Source organism: Hypanus sabinus, chromosome 3 (genome assembly GCF_030144855.1).
Source record: "Hypanus sabinus isolate sHypSab1 chromosome 3, sHypSab1.hap1, whole genome shotgun sequence".
In the NCBI taxonomy this organism is placed as follows: Eukaryota; Metazoa; Chordata; class Chondrichthyes; order Myliobatiformes; family Dasyatidae; genus Hypanus; species Hypanus sabinus.
Window position 1 is genome coordinate 61,496,098 of NC_082708.1, and position 24,157 is coordinate 61,520,254.

Sequence of the window (24,157 nt, forward strand, 5' to 3'; positions counted from 1 at the left end):
TCTGTGCTTTTCCACCTTTCAATAAGATGGATGGGCTTGACGTAGCGATATCAGCTTCGTTAACATCAGGCTGAATGTCACTCAGAAGGAAACTCTTATTTCCATGTTCAGTAATTTGCAGTCTGTTTTATTGCTTTGACTGAATTTGGGTGACTGCCTTGAAGCCGCACTCCACTAAATATAATGTTGGAAAGTCAATATAGAATATTTTGCCCTTTTTCCACAGTGCAGGATAGCATTCAGAGATATCTGTCTGCAACCAAAAGTCTTGATATGACATTTTGAACCTTGGCTTCAGCTCAAAGTCATTTTGCAGTGAGATCAGCTCTTCCTCCATCCCTCCTGTTAATTCCTCGGTACAAGCATTCTGGAATGGATTTATTACCTTATCTGGAATTTTGATTGAGAGAAGATCATGAAAGCTCTCTGACATGTCTTTATGCAGTTCACCCAGGCATGCACAGTATACTTGAAGGTTGTCATCTTTCTATTCCAACTCAGATATTGGAGAAGGTCACAATGGCCAATGTTGCACTTAAATGGGATAAACTTGGACAGTAATGTGAGATGACTGATTTGACTTTGATGAGATTCACATCATTTCATTGCAATTTAAGATTGATTGTATTAAACTTTGTGAATAATTCTAACAAATAAGCAATGCCATGCTTAATGTTCTTGAGACTGCTGACAAACACATTTTGAAGTGTTTTTCAGTTCTGAAAGTTTTCAGGAAATGACTGAAAATAAGCCAAGTTCTTGTTTGCTTTATCAGAGTGTATTTTCTTCAAATGTCCAAGGAGCCAGGACATTTGAGAAACATTTTTTTTTTATACATCAGACACATTGGACGCTGTTGGTGCTGGTATAAATCCATATTCCACACTACGCACACTAAACTGTTTACACATATTTTTCATTTGGTCTGCTTTGGCATTTTTGTTATGGATTAACCATCACATATCCGTTAAGTCAAACTCAAGCACTGTGATCAATACAGGGGAAAATTATTACAACATAGTAGCTCAAGCAAAACCTGGCTGTCTGCCTGAAGGCACATAAAGTGGTGCAGTGATATCTAGGTTGGGCCATGGGCTACAGAAACATGGTCAAGACCATCCAAAAGGGCAGATTCTGAACTTAACCCTAATTCACAGGAATTGTGCCATTGCATGATTAGAGCGCGCTAATACCACACTACCATACCAAATAGCAATAATGTCTAAGCTGGGCTTGGAAATACTATTTCTTCTGTCCAGTTTTCTTACAATATGCGAAATATAGAAATATCACATTGTTTTTCATTAAATATAATGTGCTTTTTTTAAATTTTTTTTTAAACTTTTTTTTATTGCATTTTTAAATGATTACAAAGTATGAAAAAACAATGTATATAACCCATACCCCCTCCCCTTAACCCCTCCCCCCTAACTACCCTATAGAAAAAAAAGAAAGAAAGAAAGAAAGAAAGAATGCCTGGTTGTTGGAAGATCTCCACATGCTCCATCGAATTCGTAATAACTTTAATATGTATATTTATTTCTTTCCCCTAATAACCAATTGTTTCGTCTTCAGAGCATCTATATATTTAATCCTGTCTTTTGTAAATAAGGGCTCCAAATTTTCAAAAATGTTTCATATTTATCTCTTAAATTATAAGTAATTTTTTCTAATGGAATACAACCATAGATTTCTTTCTTCCAAGAATCTATACTTAAATGTGTATCCGATTTCCAAGTAACTGCAAAAAAAAAAAAAAAAAAAAATGTGCTTCAAAGACTAAGCGCCTTTATGGGTTAGCAAAAGATGAGGTGATTATGTAATCATGGTAATCAATGTAATTTATTTTTTAAATTAAACCTGTTATCCCTCAGCTGACCCCTTTGCTGCCAAGTGCCCTCCACTGCCCCCTTTATCTTTATTACCTCTTTAGAAACTCCCACCAACCGCAGAGGGAAAATATCACCCACTTTGGAAGCCACTGATCTAACGCTTCCCTCCTGAATTGCCTTTCTTTTTCTATCATTCATCTAAGAGTTATCTGAGAGTTTCTTAATTGCCCCTAATGTATCTGCCTCCACCATCAATTTTGGCAGGGTATTCCTCGCACCCACCACTCTCTATGTATGAATTAAATTTATCTTATTTGTTACATCCTTCATATACGTGAGGAGTAAAAATCTTTACGTTAAATCTCCATCTAAGTGTGCAATGTGCAAATTATAGTAATTTGTAATACATAGTATGCACGGTAAGATATATGACAGAACAGTCAGTGTAACTTAGAAATACAATTGTGTCAGCGTGAATTAATCAGTCTGACGGCCTGGTGGAAGAAGCTGACCCAGAGCCTGTTGGTCCTGGCTTTTATGCTGTGGTACCATTTCCTGGATGTCAGCAGCTGGAACAGTTTGTGGTTCGGGTGACTCGGGTCCCTAATAAACCTTTGGGCCCTTTTTACACACCTGCCACTGTATGTGCCCTGAATAGTGGGAAGTTCACATCCACAGATGCACTGGACTGTCTGCACTACTCGGTGCAGATTCCTGTGATTGAGGAAAGTACAGTTCTCATACCAGGCAGTGATACAGCCAGTAAGGATGCTCTCAATTGTGCCCCTGTAGAAAATCCTTCAGATTTGAGGACTCAGGCCAAACTTCTTAAACTGTCTGAGGTGAAAGACACACTGTTATACTTTTTTTCACCACACAGCCAGTATGTGCATACCAGGTGACATTCTTGGTGATGTGTATACCAAGAAACTTGAAGCTGTTCACCCTCTCAACCTCAGATCCATTGATGTCAATAGGAGTGAGCCTGGTTCCATTCCTACTGTAGGCCACAACCAGCTCCTCTGTTTTTGTAACATTAAGGGAGAAGTAAAGAACTTACCTCTCATACCCCTTATACTTTCCTTTAATAAACTTAAAATTATGACCAATGTTATGAATTTCCACCATGAGAACATTTCTCTGGCTATCCATTTGATCTATGTCTCTTATTATCTTGTACACTTATATCAAGTCACCTCCTTCATTCCAAAGAGAAAACCCCTAGCTCGCTCAACCTGTCTTCCTAAGACATTCTCTCTTGTCCAGGCAGCATCCTGGTATATATGTGCACTCTTTCTAAGGTTTCCACATCCTTCCTTTAATGAGGTGACCAGAACTGAAGACAATATTCTAAGTGTGGTCTAACCAGGATTTTACAGAGCTGCAAATTTACTTCATGGCCCTTGAACCCCAACTCCTGGCAAATGAAGGCCAACACAAGATACACCTTCTTAACAACCTAACAAGCTGCACTGCATCTTTGATCGACCTTTGATATCCAAGGTCTCTTTGTCCCTCCACACTGTAAAAAATCCTACTATTATCCCTGTATTCCGGCTTCAAATTCAGCTTTCCAAAATAAATAATTTCACATTTTTCCTGGTTGAACTCCATCTGCCACTTCTCCGCCCAGCTATGTCCTATCCATTTCCCAGGCAACCTACAACAACCCTCTACACTATCCACAACTCCACCAACTTCCATGTCATCTGCAGACTTACTAACACACCCTTCCACTTCCTGATCCATAATCTTTTATAAAAATTACCAAGAGCAGGATTTCCACAACAAGTCCCTGCAGAACAGCCACTGGCTACTGATCTCCAGGCAGAGAATGCTCCATCTACTACCATCCTTTGTCTTTTGTGGGCAAGACAATTTTGTATCCACATAGCTAAGTTTCCCTGGACCCCATGCCTCTGAGTGAGCCTACTATGAGGACCCTTATCGAATGACTTACTAAAATCCATATACATCTCATCTATGGCCCTACCTTTGAGGATCTGCTTTGTAACATCCTCAAAGAATTCAATCAGGCTCATGAGGCATGACCTGCCACTCAAAAGCCATGCTGAACATCCTTAATCAGACTATGCCTCTTGAAGTGCTCGTTAATCCTGACACTAAGAATCTTTTCCAAAAAAATGTGCCCACTCACTAGACTATAATTTGCTGGGTAATCCTTAATCTGTTTCTGGAACAATGGAATAATGTTTGCCATGCTTCAATCATCTGGTACTATCCAATTTTAACCTAGGATATATCCTGTCTGGTACCAGGGACATAGCTAACCAAATATTTTTCAGAAGTTCTAGCTTATCCTCTTTCTTAAGTTTAACACCTTCAAGTGTATTGGCTTGTTTTATGTTGTCCTCACAAATGTTAAGATTCCCTCATTGATGAACATGAAGCAAAGTATTCATCAGGAATCTCAGGAATAACATTTCCTCTACTATCCCCGATTAGTCATACCGTCACTCTGGCTGTCCTGTGGGGTTTGGGGTTTTCATTAATTCTACTCACCAAAGACTTCTCATGCCCCCTTGAGCTCCACTAATTGTATTCTTCAGCTCCTTCCTGGCTACTTTGTAACTGTCTGGAGCGTCTGTCTGATTATTGCTTCCTTGATCTTAGGGAAGCTTTTCCCGTTCTCATGTTAACCATGGTTCCTTCACCTTACTATCCTTTCCATGCCTCAATGGAACCAAACCCACCTAAAACTCCCTACACAAACTTCACATTTCTGTTGTGCATTTCCTTGAATACATCCATTCCCAATCTATGCTCCCAGATCCTGCTTAAGAGCATCATAATTTCTCCCTCCCCAATTATTTACCCATACAATCTGCTCCTATTTCCCTCCAATACTACAGTAAAGGTCAAGTTGTTGTCATGGTCTCTGAAAAGCTCTCTCACTGAGAGATTTGATGCCTCACATGGCACATTGGCTAGCACTAGATCCTGTATGGACACTCTAGTCAGCTTACATTTTGAGTCAGGAATATTTCCTGGACACAGCTAACAAATTTTGCCCCATCTTAAACTTTTGCATTAAGGAGATGCCAATCAATCAAATATTATGGAAATTGAAGTCCCCCATGACAATAACTCTGTTATTTTTGTACTTTTCCAAAATATGTCTCACAATCTGTTCCTCAGTGTCTCTGTTACTATTGGGTGGGGGGGGGGGGAGGGTCTATAGAATACTCCTAATAGAATTACTGTTCCCTTCCTGATTCTGGCACACACAAAACTCAGCAGGTTGGCATCATCTATGGAAATGATGAAACAGTCAATGTTTAGGGCCAAAATCCTTTATCTGCAGAATCTCGTAAGTTTATGACAGTTCAGTAAAAGTGCGTTTGTGTGCATAACACAGAGACCGATAAAAAAATGTAGCTTCCCATCTTAATTTGAGGATTTGAAAGCAGAGATGATGGACTGCAGAGACGGAACAGCAAACTCAGGAAACAGAGGAAACAACACACTGGACCATTGCTAATCCACCAGCAAGAATGCCTACCATGCTATTCCATGCCCTCACTTCGGGAAGTCTGATCACCTGGCTGTACTCCTACTCCCTGAGTATAGGCAGAGACTGAAGAGTCAGCACCAGTCGTGGGAACCAACAAGGTATGGACAAGGGAAGCACAGGCGTGCTTACAGAACTGTTTTGAATTGATGGTCTGGACTGTATTCAGAGATCCATCTTTGAATCTGGATGAGTATGCTGTAACTTCATTAAATCCTGTGTGGATGAGTATGTGCCTACAAAGGCTTGCTGTATGTTCCCAAAATAAAAGCCGTGGTTGAACCAGGAAGTACATCATCTGCTGAAGGCTAGGGCTGCAACATTCAAGTCTGACGACCCAGGTATGTACTAGAAAACAGGAATGACTTGTGAAGGGTTATTTCGAGGGCAAAGAGACAATTTCAAATGAGCTTAGAGGCGACATCAGATATATGACAACTCTGGCAGTTGGCAAGACATTACTTCCTACAAAGCGAAACCCAATAGCATGAATGGCAGCAATGCTTCACTACCAGATGGCTTCTATGCCCACTTTGAAAGGAAGAATATAGCTGCAGCTGTTGTTACGGATTCAGCAACAATAAATATATGAGGCAGGGTTTTGGTAACAAACTAAACGTTTACTAAACACTGAAAAACAAACCCCCCAAAAGTAAATAAACCACTAACGTAACTGGAAATTAGCTGCTGTGTGGCAGCTTAAACAGTTCTTAAAGCAATGAAGCTTAAACAGTTCTTAAAGCGAGGTTGCAAAAACAATTCTTCAAAGTAGTATTGCAAAAGTTCAAAATGCTTGCAGTCCATTTAAGGGAGAGACTTTTTAAGATGATTTAAATTCTCTTTCAGGTCGTGTTGTTGCGATTCCCAGTTGGACTATACTTTTCCCATGAAGAATTTACGAAGGTGAAAAATGAAACGGCTTAAAGGCACTGACCTTTCCTTTACAAAACTGTTCCCAATCCTTTCTGCTATTCACAGGGATGAACACGAGCACAGTCAACGAATTCCTTCCAAATGAGGATCAAACAAGGTCGAACCTGTTTCACCGTCGAAATCGATTCTCCTCGATCTTTTAACTCCCGAACTCCGATCTTCACTCTCCACTGATTTTTAACTAGCAGTATTATGAAGAAACTGCTGGCAATGACCTTTTAAACTTTAGGCATTAGATAAAAGTCCATCTTTCAACTAAACTGCATCATAACATTAAATCACGCAGTGGCATGAAGTCAACATGGCAAATCCAGCCACGAGCTGCCCCTCCTCACAAGGAGGGGTCCTCCTTTTATACCCTGTAAAAAAAACCTGTCACATGACCTCTACTGGCAGGAAAATGACGTCACTCCACCATCATAAGACCATTACCTCAAGTCCAGTATAGCTTCAACACCTGTCACGTGACAAGTACACCACTGTCACGTGTCATGGGTACGTAACACTGTGAAGATCCCTGCTGCACCTGGTGACCCTGTGATCTCTGTCTTGGAGGCTGATGTTAGGCTGTCTTTGAAAGGGTGAAACCTTCGCAAGGTGAAAGGTCCAGATGGAGTACCTGGAAAGGCTCTGAAAACTTGTGCCAACCAACTGGTGGGTTTATTCAAGGGCATTTTCAACCTCTCACTGCTACAAGTAGAAGCTCTCACTTGCTTCAAAAAGGCAATAATTATACCATTGCCTATGAAGAATAATGTGAGCTTCCTTAACAACAATCACCCAGTAAGCACTCACATCAACAGTGATGAAATGCTTTGAGAGGTTGGTCATAACTAGACTGAACTCCTGCCTCAGCAAGGACCTGGATCCATTTTAATTTGCCAATTGCCTCAATAGGTCAACGGCAATCACAATCTCAATGGTTCTTCAAACAGTCTTAGACCACCTGGACAATATAAATACCTATGTCATGATGCTGTTCATCAACTACAGCTCAGCATTTAACACCATCATTCCCACAATCCTGATTGATAAGTTACAGAACCCAGGCTTCTGTACCTCCATCTGCAATTAGATCCATGACTTCCTAACTGGAAGATCACAATCTGAGCAGATTGGTGATAATATCTCCTCCTCATTGACGACCAACATTGGTGCACCTCAGGGGTGTGTGCTTAGCCCACTGCTCTACTCTCTCTTTACTCATGACTGTGTGGCTAGGCATAATTCAAATATCATCTATAAATTTGCTGATGATGCATCCATTTTTGGTAGAACCCTAGGTGGTAATGAGAGGGCCTACAGGAGCGAGATATGCCAACTAGTGGAATGGTGCTGCAGCAACAACCTGGCACTCAACATCAATAAGATAAAAAGCTGATTGTGGACTTCAGGAAGGGTAAGATGAAGGAACACATACCAATCCTCATAGAGGGATCAAAAGTGGAGAGAATGAGCAGTTTCAAGTTCCTAGGTGTCAAGATCTCTGAGAACCTAACACGCTCCCAACATATTGATGCAACTGACAAGAAGGCAAGACAGCAACTATACTTCATTAGGAGTTTGAAGAGATTTTGTATGTCAAAAAAAATACACTCAAAAACTTCTATAGCTGAACTGTGGGGAGCATTCTGACAGGCTGCATCATTGCCTGGTATTGGGGGGAGGGGTGGATATTGCACAGGATGGAAAGAAGCTGTGGGGGGTCATAAATTTAGTCAGCTCCATCTCGTGTACTAGCCCACAAAGCACCCAGGACATCTTCAAGGAACAGTGGCTCAGAAAGGCAGCTTTCATTATTAAGGAACCCAACACACAGGGCAAGCCCTTTTCTCACTGTTACCATCAGGTAGGAGGTACAGAAGTCTGAAGGCACACACTCAGCAACTCAGAAACAGCTACTTATCCTCTGCCATTGGATTCCTAAATGAACCCAAGAACACTACCTCACTTCTTTAGTATATATTATTTCTGTTTTTGCATGATTTTTGACCTATTCTATATATATAGATAGATAGATATATAGATATATATATATATATATATATATATATATACTGTAATTGATTTACCTATTTTTTCTTCTATATTATGTGTTGCATTGAACTGCTGTTGCTAAATTAACAAATTTCACGAGACACCCCGGTGATAATAAACCTGATTCTGATTCTAACCACAGTGGGAAGTAACAAGTCTTGGCACCTGGGGGTTCTTGTGGCTCCAAAGTGGAAGGCTTCACAAAACTGTTTCAAAACAAAAGCTGTCAATTTTGTCCTCAGAAGTTTTTGGAAATACTTATATTTATGAATAGTTTGCTTACATGAGGTATGGATTTAGTTTGTTTCACAGTGGAAAGCAGATGTTTGTAAATATGGATAATGTTATTTCCTCACTCAAAATATTTGAGTGACATTATATTTTCTAAAATGTTATCATTGAGAAAAGTTAACTGATTATTCCTGGCAGTGTTATGTGATCAGATTGTTGGTGGACTGGTACCCAGAACACTCATGATTATACACATGGTTCATGATAATACGCAGGTTATTATAAGTTATCAACTTTAAATTAAGGTATTTCTTGACAGTATGAGAAGTTCTGGGTTGATGTAATTTAAATATAAAAAAATTTCGAGTCAGGAATTTTGCATATCTGGTGGTTATCACAACATCAGTAAGTGTTATGTTTTGTAACTCCAAAACATAAAACTAATTGAAAGGAAAACAAAGGAACCGGGAATGCGAGTCTAATTTAGTTTTCACTTTAAGAGAGGTGGGAGCATGTGATGTGGTGGCATCATGACATATGCAATTCACGTATTTTGACATATAACCTATATTGAATTACTTAAATGAATAAAGAATGCTTACTCAAACAATACATTAACAATATTAATCAAATATTAGCGAAAGATTAAATGAAACGTAATAAGCATGGAGGGTAAGGTAGGACTGCAATTCTACACAATGTATCCAGATGACATCCCAGGTTCTCAATGCATTTGGATAGAATTAGGCTCTTTGTGAAAGAGTCCTGTATGTTACTGTGCTGTTATATTTTCTCATAGCCTTATCAGTTTTATAAGTTTCAGGCTCAGAATTGGATTTATCACTAACTTAGGTGACATGAAATATGGTGCTTTACGACAGCAGTATAGTGCAAAGAAATACAATTAATATTCATTACAAACAACAAATAAACAAACAAACAAATAAATAAAGTAGGGGTGGGTGAGCAATAATAAGGTACTGTTCATGGACTGTTCAGAAACCTAGTGGTGGACAGGAGGAATTTGTTTCTGATTCACTGAATGTAGGACTTCAGGCTCCTGTACCTCCTCCCTGATGGTAGTAATAAGAAGATGGCATGACTGGGATGGCAGGGCTCTAGCAACAAAGGTGGCATAGCACTCATGACAATATCACACATTTTTCTCTCTCTATTCTCTGCTTTTACAAGTGTTATCTTTATGTACTTTCATTTTATTCAGCATTTCAGTGCTTCTCTAAACCACATTAAAATAATTCCTCTCCACCATCTTCTCACTGAAATATATGATCTCCATTTTTCTGTACTGATAACACTTGAACTATGGTGATTCCAATCTTCATCACATCTCACCTTGGCTCCTCAGTTCTACCTTTAGTACCTTGCCAGTTTCAAAGGCAGTGGTAGCTGTTTCCATTATGACTGCTATCTACATTAACAATACATTAACTGAAGAAGATTCTCAGCTTGCTTGAAGGTAGCTAACTCACTCCACTGAAGATCTGCTGTCATGGTTTGAGCTTCATTAATATTATAAAGATTATTTTATTTTACAGTATATGCTCAACATGCAATTTAAATTTCTTACAAATCACTTAAAATTCAGGACTTAGCTATTTATAGGGTTCTCTCTCGTGAGCCATAACAGGCTTTCTAAATAGTATTTGCACATTGTTAATATTTACCAAATGGTTCCATTTAACATGGAGAGCAAATCCAATTGAGATCTTTAATCACAAAATCTTCCTGGCTATCTTCTACATCTTAGCAGATGAAAGTGCATGGTTGTGAATCATGATTAGAAAGTTATGTCATCTTTTGCATTTTCCTGTGATCTCATTTCTAAGCAGAGGTAAAAGGCTAGGGAGTAAAACAGGAAAAGTGTATTGTTCAACATATTTTCAATCAAATCTTAAAATAATTAGGCAATAATATATACTATCATTCCAAAAACATCTTATTTCTGAAAAGAAACCTGTTCTGAGATTTTTATTTTAGTAATCCGAACTGAGCTACTACTCATAGATGTGTCAATTTTGAAAACATGGCCCTTTTAATAAACATGCCTCCAACTACATTTGCAGCACAGCTAAGCACATTAACATTCAATTCAGGCTCTTACTGTGCTCAGGGCTTGGGCAAAAATTAAATTACAACTGACTGTAGCAGATATTAAATCAGCTTTGCTGCCTACATTAGTTTTTACTGTGTAATGCTCCACTGATAAATTCAACAATTAATATAGAGTTGATGCTGATGAAGTTTCTGCTAGCACTTAGTATGTTTTAGTAATATTTCTGAATCATCCGGGTGATAGCCAATGCTTTAGAGTGTTAGAAGGTTATAACAAAGTGGTGTATCAAATGATGAGATATCAAGAGAGCAACAATCTTTGCCATAGCTTCTAATTAGGCAACTGTCTTGAAGTCATTTGCAAGCAACTGTCACTTTAATTTGACATCTCGGACATTTTCTTGTTAAATTGAAATATTTTCCTGGGCAATAAAACTGAATGGTGACAGTGGAGAAAATCAGAAACAGTCAATTGCATTGGCTTTAAATCTAAATATGCAGAATATTTGCAGCAAAATAGTTAAATTATAAATAAATGGGTCCACTGTAAGAGCTGTTATCAAGAGATTGATTAAGAATGAGGAGGATGGGAACTACATACTCTCAGATGTATAGATGCTTGACTTTACAGTGAGGTGCCTGGGTGGATTTGAGAATGAAAGATGGTGAAAAACAGAAGGAAAGGATCCAAGCTAGAAAAATAACCCAAATGCAGATTCAGTTTGTGAAATTAGAAGTTGTTGTCATTGATAACCTAATGGTAAATGTCTGAAGAAATACATGCTTTATGACAAATACATATTCCCTTAAGAAATTAAAACCCAATGTGCGAGATTAGTCAACTGTGATTAATAAGACAGGTTAAAGATTATATTGGACTAAAGGCAGCACTTGTACAGGAGGACATCATGGTTATCTGCTGCTCCTGGTGTGACCTCCTCTACATCAGTGAGACCCAACGCAGACTGGGCGAAATGCTTTATCGAGCACCTTTGCTCTGCCCACTGCAAAAGCCAGGATAAACCAGTGATCACCCATTGCAATTTAATTTCCCATTCCTATATCAGCAAGTCTGTCCGTGGCCTCCTACCATCATGAGGTCAAACTCATATCTGAGGAGCAACACCATATATACTGTCTAGGTAGAATTCAACGTGCTGGCATGAACATCACTTTCTCTAACAACCAGTAATGACTCCCCTCTGCTTTCCCCCCACACACCCCTCTCTTTTTTTTTACCATTCTCCAATCTACTTACCCTCTCACTCTTTCTCCTCTTTTACCCTCATGATTTGCCTATCAACTCCCTCTGGCTCCCCACCTCCTTTCCTTTCTCCATGGTCCACTTCCCTCTCACATGTATTCTTTCTTCTTCAACCCTTTATCTCCTCCACCTATCTGCTCCCAGCTTCTCACACTATCCCCCTCCCCCCCACCTACCTTCCACCTCCCACCTCAGCTGGTCTTACCTGTCACCAGCCAACTTGTACTCCTCCCCTCCCCCCACCTTTTTATTCTGGTTTCTGCCTCAATCATTTTCAGTCCTGATGAAAGGTCTTAGCCAGAAATGTTGACTGTTCATTTCACTCCATAAATGCTGTTTGAACTGCTGAGATCCTCCAGCATTAAGTATGTGTTGCACATTGGCAGAATACATCAGCCTGTGAGTTCGGCCTGGCTGAGTCCAGTAACAAGCATCTGACCTTCAGCAAACTTGTGACTTTCAGAATTTCAGGAATTGCAATGCTCGTAGTCATTGATCTACAGAACGGCTAGTCAATGGGTAGCATATTCCAGACAGCAATTTATTACAGGTTTTCAGCATTCTCAACATTTTGGTTTGGTGTATGTGTAAAAGTAGGAATAAATGAATAACTGATGAAGTTCCAAAGTGATTAGTTCTAGGGTTTACTTATGTTCGATTCATGACTAAAGTAAATCTAATTGAAGGTGTTGTACCTATGAAAGTTACAAAGCTCAAGCAAAGTGTTTATTAGAAGTTAAGGACATCAAAAAGATTTATCTATCTTAGTAACAAAGGGGGAAATACTACATGTCCTTCATTGTGACTCTTCTTCATTAGAGGAATACTGAAGGCATCCAGAGTTTTAAAGAGAAGCACATGAGTGTCCCTACATCCTGGGAGATGTATTATCAGGGAGATAATCCTGAAGATTCACAGGATGAGGCTCTTTAATATGCAATCACAGAAACTTAGCAGGCAGATTCAACAAGCAATTGGAAAAGTAATATAGTTTGTTAGCTCTTGCATACAGAAAGGTAGTCCCTGGTAGGCAGCCGTCAATCCCAGGGGATCATGGGTTAGCATCCCTGGGGGACTGTGTCCTTTCTGAGGTGCTAGCCTGGACAGGAAGATATAAAAAAACTGGCTGTTGCCCATACAGCGGGTTCCCCCTCTCCATGTCACTGATGTAGTCCAAGGGAAGGGCAAGCGCTGATACAGCTTGGCACCATTATCATCACAGAGGCTGCCAGAGTGAAGTTGTAAACAACATCAAACTGCCTTAAGCAACCCAGCTCCAGATGTCTTCCTTGGGTTTACTCCGAAAGCCTTTCCTATGGGTGGGTATGGCCGTAAGGCAGCGGGGATTTAAAATCAGAATTTTCCTTCTCCTAGCCAGGTTGCCGTCCAAGGGTGACGAGGTCAACCTGCCTGACAGAAGGAATGGTACACTACTCTAGATCCAATGGGCACTGTACTGAATGAACTGCAAAAGAACAGACACTTTCACACTTTAGATTGTAGATTTAGAGATGCAGCATAGCAACAGGGCCTCCCCACCCAGCAAGCCCATGCCACCCAATTATACTCATGTGAGCAATTACACTACTAGCCTGTACATCTTTTGAGTGAGGGAGGAAAACAGAGCACTTGGAAGCAACCCACATAGATATGGGAAGAAAATACAAACTCCCTACAAACAACATCAGAATTCAACCCCTGTTATGCTAACTGTTACACTACTGTGCCACTGTTAAATTATACCAACTAATTACAGTAGGTTAAAAACTATCCTGTGCACTTGTGTCTCATGTACAAGTTAGGTCACATACATGACTGACTTATTTACAGGCTGATGCACTATCAATAACTCTAAGAGACTGGAAGTGAATGATAGGCTTTTATTAACAGCGAAAACGGAGCATGACCATGTTGAAGACTGCGGGAGGAGCAGTGCCCCAATCACCTTTATACAGGGGTCTGTGGGAAGAGCCACAGGAGCAGTCAGCAGAGGGGCGTGTCCAGACAGGTATACATGGTTTATCAAACAGGCATAAGTACAAACATAATCATGGGGGATTTCAGCATGTTGGTGGATTAGTAAAATCAGTTTGGTGCTGGATCTTAAGAGAAGGAATTTGTAGAATGCATATGACTTTTTAGAGCAGCTTGTGGTTGAACCCACTAAGCAGAAGGCAGTTCTGGACTGGGCATAGTGCAATGGACCAGATTTAATAAGGAAGCTTAGGTAAATGAACCATAAGGACAGAGTGATCATAATATGATAGAATTCACCCTGCAGTTTGAGAAGGAGAAGATAAATTGGAGTAAAGGAATCAACAGATGTATGTGGACAGCACTCTAACTGGTTGCATCGCCATCTAATATGGGGAAGGGGCACTGCACAATAAGCTGCAGAAAGTTGTGAACTTAGTTAGCTCCAGCATGGACATCCAGGGCATCTTCAAGGTGGCAACCATCATTAAGGACCTCCATTACCCAAGTCATGACTTCTTCTCATTGCTACCATTAAGGAGGAGGTACAGGAAGCTGAACGGGCAGACTCAATGATTCAGAAATAGTTTCTTCCCCTCTGACAAAAACAAAAACAAGAGAAAACTTGCAGATGCTGGAAATCCAAGCAACACACATAACATGCTGGAGGAACTCAGCAGGCCAGGCAGCATCTATGGAACCATGTATAATTGATGTTTCAAGCTGAGACCCTTCATTAAGGCTGCAAAAAAAAAAGAGTCAGACTAAGAAGGTGGGCGGAGGGGAGGAAGAACCACAAGGTGACAGGTGAAACTGGGAACAGGGGGGCTGAAGTAAAGAGCTGGGAAGAGATACAGGGCTATAGAAGGGGGAAATCTGATAGAAGAGGACATAAGGCCATGGAAAAAAGAAAAAGGGGGAGGAGCACCAGATGGAGATTATAGGCATATAAGGAGATAAGATGAAAGAGGGAAATAGGAATGTGGAAGTGGGTGCGGGGGAGCCATTACCAGAAGTTCGAGAAATCGATGTTCATGCCATCAGGTTGGAGGCTACCCAGACAGAATATAAGGCGGTGCCTCTCCAACCTGAGTGTGGCCTGATTGTGACAGTAGAGGAGGCAATGGACTGACATGCAGGAATGAAAATTAGAAGTGGTATTAAGATGTGTGGCCAGTGGAAGATCCATTTTTTTTCTGGCAGACTGAGTTTAAGTGCTTGGCAAAGCAGACTCAATCTGCATTGGGTCTCACCGATGTACAGGTGGTTACACCGGGAGCACCGGACACAGTATATGACCCCAACAGACTCACAGGTGGAGTGTCGCCTGAATGGTAGTGAGGGAGGAGGTGTAGTGGCAGGTGTGGCACTGGTTCTGCTTGCAGGGATAAGTGCCAGGAGGGAGATCAGTGGAGAGGGAGATGAATGGAAAAGGGAGTCAAGTAGTTGTGTAGTTGTGGAATGCAGTAAGTGGAGGGGAGGGAAAGATGTGTTTGGTGGTAACCTTCTGCCATCAGATTTCTGAATGGAGCTTGAACCCATGAACACTCACTTTCCATTTCCCATTCTGCTTCCCCTCTTCATCCCTTCTCTTCTTACCTGACTATCACCTTCCTCCAGTGACCCTACTCCTTCCCTTCCATGTTCTCTTATCAAATTCCTTTTTCTGAAGCCCTATAACTCTTCCACCTATCACCTCCCAGCCTCTTTCTCCCCTTTCCCTATTTAATCCCCTCCCTCTCACCTGATTTCACCAATCACCTGCCAGCGCATTCTCCTTTCCCTCCCCCACCTTCTTATTCTGGCTTCTGTACCTTTCCTTTCCCATCTTGATGAAGGGAATTAGCCCAAAACATCGACTGTTTATTCCCATAAATACTGCTTGACTTGCTGGTTTCCTCCAGCATTGTATGTGTGTTTGTCAATGTCAATATTTTTAACGTTCTTCCAATTCAAATTTTGGTGCTATTTGGTACCGTATACTTGTTCTGTCTCACCAACATGTCATGTCTGTCACCTTGGAACTTTCCCTTTTTCATGTAACATACATTGTTTCCCTTTGCCTCTTCCCAGTGAGTGTTTAGGATATAAATAATGGGTTTGCTTTTGTTTCAGCTGCTGTCCCTCCAAACTGGCCAACCTTCTACTACAGGAACACATTCCCGTACTGATTGCATTATCCCTTGCAGGGTGGAGGACATATCTAATTGGAACTTATCAAATACTAGAAGGCCTAGATAGGGTGGATGTGAAAAGAATGTTTCCTATATTTTGGGAAGTCTAGGACCAGAGAGCACAGCCTCAGAATAGAAGGACATCCTTTTAGAATAGAGATGAAGAGGCACTTCTTAGCCAGCAGGTGGTGAATCTGTGGAATTTATTGCCGCAGATGCCTGTGGAAGCCCAGCCATTGAGTATATTTAAAATGGAGATTGATAGATTCTTAATTAGTGAGAGTGGACTCATTTCATTAACATCTAAAAAGATTACTGAATAGAAAAGAACAAGAAAGTTGTTGTCTTTCAGACAAGAAATATCAATGTGATCTCTCTGAAACTCATGTTGCACTCATCACTAGCACCACTTCATTGCTATAAAGGTTTTCTTGGTGGTTCAGTTTTACACTGTTCCAACTACATTTAGTAAAATCACACATTTCGGATTTGTATCAATACTTGTCCAATGGATAAAGTACTTCCCATACTGTAACCTTAAACAACTGTTTATTCATTCCCATTGATGCTGCCAGAGATCTAAGTTCCTTCAGCATTTTGTGTGTGCTGCTCTCACCATTCACTCAATGCTCCCCCTTCAAATATCCTTGACTGGTAGAAAACTCTAAGATTATTTTAAAATGGTTTTCCTACTACTTTTTGGCCACAACTGAATTGGTCTAATCATTGAGAACATGGGTTTGGATTTGTATCAGAAGACTTTTATGTGATGAATGCTATTTCTCCTTGTGATTGGACAGCTGTCTACTCTCTATAAAAATTATTCTATTATTATCAAAAATCATTTTGTGTCATCTGAATGATATGCCAGCAATCACATTTTACTTGGAGGCAATTGGCATTCACTTATCTAGATAATGCAGTCTTACACAAAGGAAACTTCAGGATGAGGGTTATGTTGGCTCCCTGTTTCCTTTCTTTTCACCAAAGACTTGTAAAACAGAACTCAATGGACATTATTTATCTTAGTCTCTAGATGAAATAGAAAATAGCTCAGGTGATTGCCATGCACAGTAGCTATGTGCCACAACTGCACCACGAACAGCTATATCAAGAGCATCTTGTACCTGAGGAACAGGTTCTTCCCCACCATTAGAACGAGGATTGCTCTCACATCCTCAACTTTTCTTTCACATTGGGAATCCACTCCAACCTACCCTTGCCAGCTCCTCCAAGTGAGATTCCCAACCAATCCAGGTGCATGGACATGATGTTGATGATGGTGAAGGGAACAGAGGATTGTTTGGGCTGGTTGCCAAAGACCATAGTCACACCCTTGCCATCATTGACTCTGGCCCCCAAGGAATGGCTTGGTTGGCCGATAGACGGTTGCACAGGGGTTTGCCCTGTAACCCAATTACAGAAGGTAAAAAATGTGAAGTATATCATTCAAAGAAGACCCAACTGAGCTAGATTTGCTTGATGTACTATCAAACTAAAGTTAAAAAGAAAGCTGCTAAGTTCTACTTCATGATGAGTGACCAGAACATGGTACCAGCTATTTTCAGAAGGGTCTTGAGCAAATGTTATACATTCTATGATGCAACAGCTTACACCTGGGTTCTTTTGCATCATTTTGCATTACATACACAGAGCAGTCATAAGAAAAATTATGGATTTCATGCACCTCGGGTGAAAACCATGATCTACCACAAAATTTTATTTTTCTTTGAAATTATATCAGATTTCAAGCAAAAGCTAGTGTTGTAAAATTACATTTACAAGCAACTCAGTCTTAAAGTAACTGTATAGACCTTAACTCTCTCTACATTAAGAATTATGTTTACAGCTTTAGTCCCTCTTAGCTAAAGAATGATACTTTTAGTCTTAGAGTACAGGGAATAACATTTCATTTTTGGCATACGGAGACAGAGCCATGGAGAGAGTTAGAGTGTGGCTTTAATTTTTTACATTTCATAAGCTCAAATAGTGAAGTATAATTGTCTGGATCTCATTAAGATTTGACTGCAGTTCTGATTGGAATCACAGCACTCGGCTGGCTGCACGGTTGTTAGTCCCAGACTTCTACACATTCAACCATAAGTCTCAGATTTACAGAATGACAGATGGTTTCACATCTGCTACTGTACTCCACTACTGGACTCCACTTGGAGTCCAATTGCGGGGTTCAGTCTTGCTGGGAATCCCCAGCAGCATACCGAAGAAATTGCTTCTTTCATCCTGTGCCAAGACAGACTTGCACAGAATCAGAGACCCTACTGATATCAACAGGGAATGTAGACTGTAGCTTGGAAAGCAAAGTAGAAGGTAAGTTTTGTTTTAGTTTTAATGCTTAAATTATTTATGTATGATTTCATAACATTTTAATTAACCTTTTAATGTATTTTAAACAATGATTTATATTTTAATTACTTATTTCAGTTTTTATAGATTTTCAATGTGTGTGAAAATCAGAGACATTGAAGTATAAAATCATTTGCATTTTAGTTTTATTAGGATTATTTAGGGTTGCAGCCACCAAACCTCACCAACTGAGGGCTGGATGCTATTCAGGGTGAAGCACAGCACCTGGGTGCAAAGGATTAGTAAGACACCTCTCTTGGTGTACAAGGAGAGCATTTGGAGACTCCAGACACCAGGCTGGGTCTGGCATAATCCAGCTATTTAATTTCTTCTGCTGCTTAACATTGTAGAAGCTGTAAACAATAAATTTTCTGCAGGCTTCAGAGTCTGTACATGAAGTTGAATCAGTGGTCATCCAAACAGTCCCTTCAGTCTGTCATGTCTTTTGATAATATTATAGCTGATAGAAATGTTGGTCTCCACTTTCTCGTGTGTTCTCCATAATCATCATTAAAACTATAGGCCAACAATCTGTTTGCCTCCACCTTACTTATGGTCAATGATTCAAGCTCAAGAGCTCTCAGGTAGGTAAACCCAAAGAAAGTAGAAATTCAACTGAATTATTCTGAAACAATGACACAGGGGGAGTAATTTCCACATCCATGAATTAGGCAGTAATCAGTCAGAACCTGTAGACTTCATTTAATGCTTATTTAATTGGAATCAGCAGGATACTAAAGAGGTGGAATATCCATAAGTGGATACGGTGCTGGTGTTGGGGCTGTTGAGAGAGTGCTGTCTCCAAGAAATAAACATCATGGCGAAGAAGGTGAAATTGCTATTATGGATTCCATGACCCAGCAGCAAATATTCAGAAGCGGAAACAGAAACGTTGGATGCCCATTGCCATTAAATCTAAATGAAGCATTTCTCCTCTTAGGATTCCAGTTAGAACAGAACAGAATTGTATCTCCAGTTTGTTTGTATGTGGAATCTAAGCAGAGTAAAAACATAATTGCAGGTATTGTGTAATGATCACATGGCTGCAAATGTTATCAGACGGCGCCATGTCTTCATGTGTCATAGGAAGAAAAGGAGATCAAAATGCTGATCAACTACCACTTCCCTGGCCTTGGGATGTTGTAAAGAAGGACTGCATTTATGTGACATTTATACAAAGAGCTAGCTAATCATTTAGCACAGATGTCATTTGGCATACAAAGCAAATTATTCATCACCACTGCTTTTGAAATTCAGTTCTGCAAGTGTGAAGGTTGCTTCAGTATTAATTAAGTGATACATCCTTACCTGGCCTATGGTTCTTGATTTAGATAGATACTGATAACTTTCAATGAAGTTGATATTCCCAGCATTTGTATCCTGTGGTTAAGGCCATAAATTGGTTTAGCTTAGGCATGCTTTACCACTAGCTATTATCACCATAGTTCCAGAGATGAACCAATTTTTACTGGTTTAATATCCTGTCAGTTGTATGATGTTAGTCACAAAAACTGGTCCCAATGCTGAGACACTACTCGAAGATGAATTGAAGCTACGGTAACATCTTTAAGAACTTATTCCATGATAAGTGACTGGGCAACAGAATTCTCAGCTGAGTATTCATGTCCTGTTAACATAATTTGTATATGTATGGATAATATCCAAAGGGTGAGGATTCATGACTCTATTGCACTTCCCAGTTCTATTTAATGTATGATGGAATCTCATTCCCTTGTATACGGGTCCTAACCCAGGATATCTTTAATCTGTTTTCACAATTGGAAGAACTCCAGGCAGTATACTATGAAAACTAGCAATAGCACTTCTAAAATGTATTCTACATTTTAGGTATTGCATTATTTTGTATTTCCCATGTGAGAGGGAAGCCAAAAGCTGCTTTGAGCCTTAGAAAAGTTTCAGTCCTTTGTCTGAAGCAGAACAAATATCTGAAAATCAGGCACGTCAAGAGTGACACTTTGTCGTAATGAATGGTGACAATGTGAAGAAAAATGTCAGACTTTGCCTGACTTTGTTTTAATAATTGCCTGAAGTACAAATGTGTTCAGCAAGAAACCAAACAGAAAAATATATCTGCACTAACTTCTCTGAGGATGATTAGACCAGACGTTTGCAGTATCATCTTATTTTGCCAAATATGTGTTCATTTGTCAAACTATTTTACAATGAATCAAATCTTTCTGACACATTTGCCCTGAGAGCAAAGCTTTAGATTATTTTGTGAAACAGTGACTTAACCAGAAAATATATAGGAATTAGTAGTTGATGCTCATTTATAATTTACATGTACCATATAATGCAATGAAAAAATAATCTATTCTGTTGGAAATTAGTTTACATGTGGCTTATCTGACCGAAGTTGGAATGTTACCAGTTCACAGAAATGTTGTCAGGATTGATAACTTTGGCATGTCATCTAACATCAGAAACCTGTAATCTCACAAGATGACATTCTGTTTCCTCAAGGATATGATGCTTGGAACTGAATGTGTTCTTGCAATATTTATGTCTGCACTGGGAGGCATATTCAACTACCAGACTTCACATGTGCTGAGTTTCCCCCTGCAGTGGAGAATGACAGAAAAGTCACATCAAGCTACAGCCACACCTCCATCAAAGCTTTTTTTTCTTACTGACGAAAAGTAACTGATCCATTTAATATTGTTTCTTTCTCTAATTGCTGCCTATCAGGAATATATCACTTTATAGACATTAGGCATAACTGTGATGATCACTCTCTGTGCTCTAGACAATTTGCAGTTTAATAGACACACCCTACATCATAAGCTTCCTCATCTGAAGAGGCTGTCTCTTCCCTGGTATGTACATCCAGCCCTTGATGCTGTGTAATGTTGCTAATTGCATCTGGGAGAGGGCGGCTGATGCAGACTGACGTGGCTTCTGGATTGCTCATATAGTACATAGATGACTTTCCTGAAAAAAAACCGTTTCATGATGTCAGTTGACTCTCCTGCTTTGAAGCTCAGCACCAGGGCTCCTCAATGAGCTCATCAACCACATTGCTAGCAGCTATCATTTGTCCAAAAGCAGATGGCCTGTTAATAATGTTGGCCAGAAAGAACTACAATCTACAAATAAGTGAACAGGAATGAGGCAAGGGCAGTGAAAACAGACAAAGCAAAAGTCTTTATTCTTCCCATCTGGTTGCAGAAATGGAGGCAGCCATTTTGAGCAACTGTCCTTTCAGCTGCCATTTACTGAATGGTTTGGTGAACAGGTTCTTGCTCAGGGATAGCTTCATCAGAGTAATTGAACAAGGAGTTTCTGCTAATGAGCTGCTAAATCTGAGACCATTCTCAGGTAAGAAGCAACTTATTATGTAAAATGGTGAGCTTGCAGAAGGAACAGCCTGTGGTCTGGTTATCTGGGTCTACTGTTTGGTTGACCTGGTTAGATTGGTTTGAACCAGTCTGAGCTGGACAGAACACAAGAAATCACCAAAGGCACAAGGCTAGAGGAAAGAATAAAGCAATACTGCTTGTAGCCTTGGGCCACTTCCAATGAGAAGCTGGCACAGGTCAGTCAGACAACCTTGAGCCAACAAAATTGAAACATAATAGATTGATCTGATAAGGAAAAGAGTAAGAGTGGAGGATATCAGGAGCACAAGTTGGTGGAAACCAACCATCACGGAAGTTGGAAGCATGGAGTTTACATCAGGATCAAGAAGAAAGCCTCTTTTTTTCCGGAAATTACTCTTTCTCATCTTTGATTATTTATGGAAGATCAAAGAAACGTAATGGCTGTGCACACAGGTATTTAGCTTTGTAAATCCACCTGTTTGTTACCTGAGTCAATAAAGATTTGATACTTGTAACAGAACTGGTGTCACTGTTGCGGGGAGGGTGAGAATAGGGGGAGTTTGCTGGTCACACTGGCAGTGAAGGGACCAAAGTCCTTTGGAAGATTTCTCGAGGGAAATTATCAGAAAAGGAATTGAAATATTTATGGAAGCCAGTAACAGTTTCAGTTACAGTGTGAGAAGCTGATTAAAGAAAAGAATAAGCAAAAAGAAATCACCAAAGTATCTAAAAACGAAGTGAAGGGTTGAAGAAACAGTGCAGTGATTTAAAGATGGCTTTGAATGTGATATGGAAATCAATACATGAAAAACAACAACACTAGAGATCATCTTTAAAGCAGATACAAAAGTTGCAGGACCAACTTGCTGCACAGAGAGGAATAATATGTGCTTTTGGATCTGAAAGAGGAATGAAGGTGAACATGGAGATATAGATTGGAGTAATTTAGCAGATTAGGTGACCAGGTACAGTTATGATGAGGGGCCACCACCTGAAGGTCACTTAACAACGTATAATCAAAAAGAGTTAGAGGTGCCATTAGCACGATTAGACCCCCACCCTCCTCCAGCTACTATCAGAAAGGGGGGAGCTGGGGCAGAAAATCATAACCAGAATATAACATACACTATACCATTTGAAGTACAGCAGGTGGGGTATATTGCTAAGGATATCAGAACATATTTGTCTGGGGATAATACAAGGGAGCTTTTACAGGCAATTAGTTACCAGAGAGCAACCTATGATCTAGATGATGACACAGGAAGGATAATACTGTGCTTACATCTGAACATACATCCCTCTTTGCCAGAACCACTGCAACATGCTGGGGGAGCAAATGAGGAGGTAAAGAATGAGGTACTTACTGATATGGGTAGTAACAGCAAGGACCCATAGATGAGTTAAGGAAATGAGATTACTCCACTGTGTCCTGTCTATGGATGATGTTCCAATGGATATATGGATTAACATTAGATCGAGATCATTTAGAACAAGAACCTGCAAATAGGTGGCTAAGAACGTTAGTGTTTCATAGCACCAACAAATCTAGAAAGTTGTTGGATCTGCTTGATCCCAATGACTCTACACATACTGAGGCATGGATATTTTAGGAAAATGCTTAGAGAGTGGGAAAAGGAAATACAGGAGTTGAATTTTAACTTTAAATATACTTCAGAGACAGCTAGAATGTTTCCCCTCCAAGAAAATACACGGGGAATCATATGGAGGATTGCAGGCCAGGATCGATGCCAGCAGAGAAATCGTCAAAGAGCTGTAACACAGTGCTGGAGTGCACCTTCAGCCAAAGAGAGAAAACTGAAGAGAAAAGGGGGGAATAAAAAGACTAACAAATTTGCAATGCAGGGTGGTGCAAGTGGACAGGACATTTGCAAATTGGCCAAAATAGAAGAAAAATGGAGCAACGCGATAAGATTAAGGATTTAAGAGGAGGAAATTAAAAACAGAACTACAATAACTGAAAGAAAAAGCAGTGTCAGAAATATACAAAGAACACATTGGAGGGCTTACTAAAGACGTGACTGATCTTATGTGAAATTTGTGGTTTCAGAGGGGGTAATAAAACCAAATGATCCACTGCTGCCATGATCAATGGGTATACCATGGAACAGTAATTGCCCTGGAATGGCTAATGGAAGGTGTAAACCTTTAAACCCAAGATTTTCTGTAATCCAGGATGAAAACAATGTATTTTGTTGCAATGGAATTGATCATAACCGGGGGCCATGGTTGGTCTTGTCCCAGAACCATTACTGCAGACAAGTGTGTCAACAGTGATGTTGATATTGGAGAACACTCAGTTTTCAAAAGGAAAACAACTTTTCTCAATGGACTTGGGTAACATGAAGCTAACAAAGGTGGAATCAAGATTTCAGTTTGTATTA

General features: G+C 39.9%; 1 protein-coding gene across 1 annotated transcript in view; it reads right to left on the reverse strand.

Annotated features, from left to right (window-relative positions):
* The window catches only part of tenm4 (teneurin transmembrane protein 4), a 1,643,409-nt gene that overhangs the window by 1,373,514 nt on the left and 245,738 nt on the right, over nucleotides 1-24,157 (reverse strand). The window lies entirely within an intron of this gene.